We start from the raw sequence: 8,424 nt of genomic DNA on the forward strand, positions 1-8,424 counted from the left end.
TATATACGGACCAAGCGGATTAAATGAGAAGAATTCCTTTTGCCTGCTAAGGATTGAGCTTCGGCACAGGAGGATTGTGTTCTTTCAGGTGGAGGCGTTTGGATGTCTTGAGGCGTGCTGATATCTGCGGTCTCCGACGTCGCCTACTCTGGGTGAGCTCACATATTTTCCCTGCTTTGCATGCCGAATGGAGCGCGATGTGGACAGGGCCGGCCTTAGGCATGTGCAAGCTGTGCACCTGCACAGGGCCACCAAACCCCAGGGGCCACCACACCAATATATTTCCTTAATATAATAATCCTCCGAGGATGGATACATATTTGCGTGGCGGCCCCTGGCAGGGATTTGGCGGCCTCCGGCTCTGTTCCACTTCCAAACACCCTGACCCCCCCTCTTCAATGGCCTCCGCGCTCCGCCCCGCCCGGACCCCCTCTTCCAGGGCCCCCTACCTACGCTCCCTGCCCAGGGCCACCATTAGCCTAGAGCCGCCCCTGATGTGGAAAGCGCTATCTAACCCTTGACTTTTGCCGAACGGAGCCTGCTGATTTGATAGCGAGTTTCGGATTCAGGCATTTGAGATAATTTTTTAAAGGAACGATTCACGCCGCATTGGTTAAGTTTATTTTGCGCGATTGTCCCATGCCCTTCCTGCAGCGTACAATAAGTCTGCTAGTTAAGAGGCACGGGCATTCAGGTACAGACACAAAGAAAAACACACGACCAGAAAGATGTACATAAGAAAACGGAAATCCATTTGAATGAATGTAATAGAGACATTAATTCTCTACGCACAGTAACATGGATAATGATACAGAATCACGCAGGAGACTTAGGGCACAGACGAGGTTTATGCAAGCAGCAGGACACAAACCAGCAAGGAGCCACACGCAATGCCCACAACAGTACATAACAAGTACCAGAAGTTGGAGAAATTGATTCGCAAGGAGGTTTCCAAGTGGTGGGAAGCCATCACCTTGGAAAAATACCAGGAAGAAAAAAAGAGTCCCTAGGGGACTGAGAATTCTGATTGCCCCCTCATATGAGGAACCAGATATGGAGTTGGCGGAGGAGTGGGCGGAAAATCTTATGGATTGCTCAAACAGGATGTTATCAATTCTGATAAAATATGCGTGGAAGGACAGACTGGCTTTGTTGAAGGCAATATCTGACTTGAAAGATGAGATAGACAACAATGAACCTACTGAAGATGTTTGTAAAAAAATGGAGGAGATCAATAAGAGGTCTCCTCTGTGGCCAAAAAGGAACGCAAGTTCCTACGAGACAAAATAGACTACCAATCAGGGAGAGTTTTTACCTTCAGCAGAAAATATGATGATATGACCAGGAAGGGAGTACAGGCCACTCTTGATAAGGTACATGCAGGCGGAGAATCAGAGGAAGAAGTTGTTGAGAGTGACGTCTCTGAGGATGGCCAAACCCCATTGACAAAGAATCCTGGCAAACCGACAAATTTTTGGCAGGAATTCAAACTAATGAACAAAGCTGCGCAACAACAGAATTGGCAAATAGACAGAGGTCGTGGAAAGGGCAAAGGATTCAGAGGAAGAGGCAGAGGCAGAGGAAATCTTGGAGAAGAAACAACCAAACCCAGTCACAAACAAGGCGGGCGGATGGTGCAAAAGGAAACACAACCCCAATGGGAGTGGAAACACTGGGTCAGAAAAGAAGAGGAAAATGAATATCAAGAACGTGGTAAATTTATCTTCACGCATTCTTTCTAAAAGTGAATATGATGAGTTACAATTTGGTCTGTTGTTCTGCCCTACCTCTAACTTTGTTTATTCGCAGGAACGTATAGACCTTTTTAAATTCACCAGAAAACTCAGTTTACACAAATGGAACAAACTTAAGGTGAAAAATATTGACAAAAATATTGACCACAGTACATCAAATGTCAAACCTGCGGACATAAGCATCAATGAAGTTGAATCATTAATAGCCCTTAAAAGTTTGGAGCACAGTTCTCCTGAAGATGGATCAGGCAATGCGACATCCTTGGGCTATATCACTAATTTGAACTGTCCTAACCCTTTCAAAACCAAATCTACATTCAATCCTTCCCTACCCACATGTAGCATTGATACATTTGAGTCTTTGGTCATTGCTGACTTCAAGGATTTGGCCAAACAGAGCTATTGGCCTAATGACAACTTGCTGAAATCCGAAAGACTTGCTAATAAATCTTTGGAGGATGATCACTCCATTGTTATAAGGCCGTCGGACAAAGGAGGCAATGTTGTCTTAATGAATGTACATGACTATCTAGAAGAGGGCATGCGCCAATTAAACTGTACAGAATGTTATGAAGTGTCCTCATTACCTGTTATTGAGAGAACTAATGATACTTATTTCGAGCTCCTCAAAGAATGGAGGAGTAAGGGAATGAATATGCTTATCTACTCAACAGAAATCCCAAGGTAGCGGCATTATATCTCCTGCCGAAACTGCACAAAAATGCTACCTCCCCCCCAGGGCAACCTATTGTGTCTTCTATGGGTTCTCTACTTGAGAACACATCGAAGTATATTGACTTCTTTTTACGTCCTTTTCTGGAAGGAGCTCCCTCCTATCTTAAGGACAGAAGGGATTTTATTAACAAAATACAAAAGTTTGTTTGGCTGGAGAGTTATTTGCTGATTACTCTTGACTTGTGTAGCTTATACACGTCAATAAGACATAATGATGGAATCGACGCATGTAGCAGGTTCCTTTAGACCAGATCCATCTCCTATTTAGAACACACAGAAATGATCATACAGATGATGACCTTCTGCCTAGAAAAAAAACTTTTTTGTTTTCAACGATGTCTATTATCGACAGAAATAGGGGACGGCGATGGGAACTTGTTTTGCTCTCAGCTTTGCTACTTTGTTAATGGCTAGCTGGGAGCAACAAGTGGCAAGGACCCATGACCTATACCGCAGCCATGTGAAAATATGGCTGCGGTATATAGATGATTTATTCATTGTGTGGGATGGTCCTAGTGAACAAGCGGAATCATTTATACAAGACCTGAATGACAATACTCTCAATTTGAAGCTAGGAAGAAAAATCTGTAGCTCTAAAGCTATTTTTCTAGATTTATCCATTGAGGTGTCTAACAAAAACTTGACAACAAAACGTTTCCGCAAAGAGACAGCCGGGAATACCCTGCTACATGCAGACAGCGGACATCCTAAAGCACTGATACGCAGTATTCCATACGGCAAGTTCCTCCGGGCCCGGAGGAACTGCAGTCAGGATCAAGATTTTGCCAAAGAGAGTAAGTGTATGAAGGAAAGATTCAAAGAGAGAGGCTACCATCCTAGAGTCATTGAGGAGGCATATCAGAAGGCTAATAAGATCAGCCATGAATCTCTACTGAACCATGAAAGAAAAGATAAAGGGCAGGATAAAGAAATCATCAGGTTCATATCAACTTACCATTCCAAATCATGGAAAGTTCATAAAAGTCTTATCAGACACTGGAAAGTGCTCAAGGCAGAATCAGCTTTGACTGACGTTTTGGGTGACAATCCCAGTATGACATACCGGAGGGCAGACTCACTGAGAACCAAAGTGAGTCAAAATGAAATTAGCACGATAAGACCCAAAACCAGTAACATCCAAGGTTTATTTACATGCATGAAATGTAAAGCGTGCAAATATAGCTCTAACGTGAAAAAGGTATTCTTCCCAGTAGAGGAGAAAGAAAAGAACATCTCTGAATACTGTATATATATTCTGGTGTGCCCTTGTCCTAAAAAATATGTTGGGAGTACAATGTTCGTGGCCAAAATACAGGTCCTTCAACATATGAGGGCCATCCAGAATAAAGATCAGACCTCGCTTGTGGCTCGTCATTTTGAGGAGTATCACAAAAGTAATCGTGATCTCCTAAAAAATTTTGTCATTGACAAACTGCCACCAATGCCAAGGGGAGGGGACAAAATCCGTAAATTGAGACAGTTGGAAAACAGGTATATCATCAATTTAGATACCCTGATCCCTGGAGGCCTCAATTCCAAAGAGGAAATAATATGGCATCTGGGTGACACGTAGACTATGTATGACTATGCAGGGTATTTTCAGTGTCTGTTTGTATATATTGCTTTTCTGTAGTGTGCCTTTTGTATATAGTGTAAATCTACTCACCTGAGTCTCCTGCAAGAACTTGTTTTTAATCATTAACCAATTGGTTTATTGTTTTTCACATGTTTAATTCATTTTGGGAAATAATAGGGCCCTGTTGGAAAGTCATTCTAAAGTCATCAGTATAGGTGTTTAGAATTGATATTAGCATTGACAGGCAAATGTTGCTTTGTCTTTTCCCCTTTCCTGCAGAGGGCTGCGGAGGAGTTTGATTGCTGAGAGACATTCTTAAGGCTTTTGTAATTTGGACAATTGGCCGTGATACCTTCCCACTGGGGTAGCAGGATGTTCTCTTCTTTTCTTCTTCTGGTTTGCTTATGTGTTTTTTCTCCTTTCTCTAAATCTACTAATTTACAGTTGATGATTTGCTTTGGAACCTTAATCCACTTGGAATTTATTTGTATTACAAATATTCTATGCACTGGCGCTATGTATATTGGTTCTAAATGTTGGGCATATCAATGGAGAAATTAATCTTACAATGGATTTCAATTTTGAACACTGTGAGCAACCCGATAAATTCATGCATTAATGATGGGAACTTTCCAACTAATATTGATATTTTCTTCCATGAATTTCGAATCCTGCATCATACAGGGTGTATATATTTGAAATATTATATTTATGTGATTAGCAAACACAGTATGGTCGATAATTTCTTCTAAATCTTCTAAATGTGTTCTGCAATGTTTTGCTATGTCCAAACACCACTATAAGATGGCCACCGTATTTTGACTTTCTGTCCTTTGTTTAGGTTTTCACTGTGGCAATCATGTGTGCATTTGTGTTTTTTGAAATTTTATTAATATATGTTTAGGAACATTACTCAACTACCCGTGATCAAGGCGACTGGTTCGCTGAAACGCGTTGGGCTGTTCCATGTATCTGTGCTTTGGAACCGATGCAAATTAAAATCAACTTGACAAGTACACCCGACTGTTGGAGTAATTGACGAAGACGTGTTACCTGAGTGGAGTGCATCGGCACAGTTTTTACTGTGCTTCGTGAACTACAATATATATATATATATATATATATATATATATATATATATATATATATCTCCCTTCACAAGCGCCCCAAAGCAAGGGAAACTCGACTCCATGAGGATTGAAAATATTTCTTTAATGCGCAAAATCACGATAGCAGCCCTTGCAATCATACAAGTCCCTTGATGCGTTTTGCTGCACCTGCAGCTTATTCATAAGGGGAGGGGCACAGGCAAAATCCGGTTTGGTATTTCAAAGTCTTTCATTACCCATATTGCATCTGCTTCTATTTTGAGATGTATGCTGGGATTTGCAATTATAATCTTCCCTTTCGGTAGGGTCCGTTTTTCTTGCCACATTGTTTTCAAGCCCCTTTATTTTCCACAAAGTTCATAGCCCTCCAGTGGGCTCCAGGGCTGATCTCGTGATTTAATAAGGCCATCCTCGCGCTGACAGGCTGTGATTGATCACAGCCTCACAGACCCGGTTTCAAATTCCGGACGGTGCTTCTCCCGCGGCACGGAGCATTCCGCATTTTATCCCTTCACAAGCGCCCCAAAGCAAGGGAAACGCGACTCCATGAGGATTGAAAATATTTCTTTAATGCGCAAAATCACGATAGCAGCCCTTGCATTCATACAAGTCCCTTGACGCGTTTCGCTGCACCTGCAGCTTATTCATAAGGGGAGGGGCACAGGCAAAATCCGGTTTGGTATTTCAAAGTCTTTCATTACCCATATTGCATCTGCTTCTATTTTGAGATGTATGCTGGGATTTGCAGTTATAATCTTCCCTTTCGGTAGGGTCCGTTTTTCTTGCCACATTGTTTTCAAGCCCTTTTATTTTCCACAAAGTTCATAGCCCTCCAGTGGGCTCCAGGGCTGATCTCGTGATTTAATAAGGCCATCCTCGCGCTGACAGGCTGTGATTTATCACAGCCTCACAGACCCGGTTTCAAATTTTGGACGGTGCTTCTCCCGCGGCACGGAGCATGCCGCATTTTATCCCTTCACAAGCGCCTATGAACTTTGTGGAAAATAAAGGGGCTTGAAAACAATGTGGCAAGAAAAACGGACCCTACCGAAAGGGAAGACTTTGAAATACCAAACCGGATTTTGCCTGTGCCCCTCCCCTTATGAATAAGCTGCAGGTGCAGTGAAACGCGTCAAGGGACTTGTATGAATGCAAGGGCTGCTATCGTGATTTTGCGCATTAAAGAAATATTTTCAATCCTCATGGAGTCGCGTTTCCCTTGCTTTGGGGCGCTTGTGAAGGGATAAAATGCGGCATGCTCCGTGCCGCGGGAGAAGCACCGTCCGGAATTTGAAACCGGGTCTGTGAGGCTGTGATCAATCACAGCCTGTCAGCGCGAGGATGGCCTTATTAAATCACGAGATCAGCCCTGGAGCCCACTGGAGGGCTATGAACTTTGTGGAAAATAAAGGGGCTTGAAAACAATGTGGCAAGAAAAACGGACCCTACCGAAAGGGAAGATTATAACTGCAAATCCCAGCATACATCTCAAAATAGAAGCAGATGCAATATGGGTAATGAAAGACTTTGAAATACCAAACCGGATTTTGCCTGTGCCCCTCCCCTTATGAATAAGCTGCAGGTGCAGCGAAACGCGTCAAGGGACTTGTATGAATGCAAGGGCTGCTATCGTGATTTTGCGCATTAAAGAAATATTTTCAATCCTCATGGAGTCGCGTTTCCCTTGCTTTGTGGCGCTTGTGAAGGAATATATATATATATATATATATATATATATATATATATATATATATATATATATACACACACAGAAGCACTAGTAAAAGCAGTACTTAATAATGGCATCAGCCACTAATCTGGAGTGTACCTTGGGATAATCACAGGCCTTCAAGAAGGGAGGTGGGAAATGATTACTGGGTAAGATGGCTCAGCAAGTTACAAATACAGAAGTAGCCAATAGGCTTTTAATAAGCTCCACAAATGATACATTCAATAGTTTTTGCTTCTTAATCTCATAATAATGAGAATCCCAGCAGGGCCGGCTTTAGTGCTGATGGCACCCGGTGCGAAAATCTTTTTGGGCGTAATCCCCCAATGGCCTCCTCCTCGAATTCCCTCAGTACTACCCAGCAAAAGTGCCCCTCTACTCCCTATAGCCTCTCTCACATACATTTCATTGTTTTAAAGAGCTGGTAAGGCTTCACTAATACAATCGGCTATCCACATAAAATAAAGATCTGTTCTTTGCAGAAGGCATATTAACCCTCTGCGCTACTTTGTGGTGAATAAAACCGCCACCAGACAAAACTCCCATTTCTCTCGTTTAGCAGGAACATTTTTTTTTTCAGAGGCTCATATAGGGGGAACTTGACCCGAAGGAATTAGAGCGCTTTACCTGAGCACAAGTTGCGCTACAGACAGACACATTCATTTTTAGGTCGAGCCTTATCGACCTGTTGTATCCTCTTCTAGGGCTCTGGCAAATCCACCAATTGCCATTGGTTTTTTCTCGTGCTAGTCTGCAATGCAGGCCTGCTATTGGTCAATCCCGGTCAGCTGTCCCTCCTGTTGTAGCGGAGGCAATTTCACGAAGGAACTGTTTTTGTTGGCCATTCCATGCTTCCTTCTTGCACTGCGCATGATGGCCCCTCCTCCTGTTTGGGCATTTAAGCGCTGCAGAGCGACCCACAAAACAATCACACTGCCTTGTTTTAAATGTTTAGTTTCCACCGTCGCTGCATTGCTTGTCAGTTCTTGTTTTTGGAAGTCGAGAATACCAGTACAGGAACGTCATGACTCGTCTGCTCCTGCTTCTTATGCTATTGCCTTTGCTTCAGTGTGTGCTGAGACATCCTTTCATGCGTTCGGCTGTTGATGGGTCACGTTTATATCCATTGGTTTTTTTTCTCTGCCTGGGTTAGAAATTTCTCTTACTTAGTGAGAGAGCTGGCTGATGTCCCAATCGAGAGAGCCTCTTCCTCCGGAGCCTTAGTGCCAACATCGGCACATACCCCAACCCTCCTGCAACAATTACCTGAATAACAGACACAACACAATTGTTTGGTGGAGAAAGTTGCTGCAGGTTTATTTGCATAACAATATGCCAACGTGTTGGGTTATCTTACGGGCGATCCAGGGGCAGGCAGCCCCTCGCCACCTGCCCACCTGATGAGCCATAAAACCCCAGTGGTATTAACCGCAGGGTGTTGTCAAATTGGGGGAATGGATAGTCCCTCCTTCCGGCGGACCTTCAGTCCACCACTTACTCACGCCCCTCCCCGCTACGGGG

The sequence above is a fragment of the Lissotriton vulgaris genome, chromosome 2_1, assembly GCF_964263255.1.
Source record: "Lissotriton vulgaris chromosome 2_1, aLisVul1.2, whole genome shotgun sequence".
In the NCBI taxonomy this organism is placed as follows: domain Eukaryota; kingdom Metazoa; phylum Chordata; class Amphibia; order Caudata; family Salamandridae; genus Lissotriton; species Lissotriton vulgaris.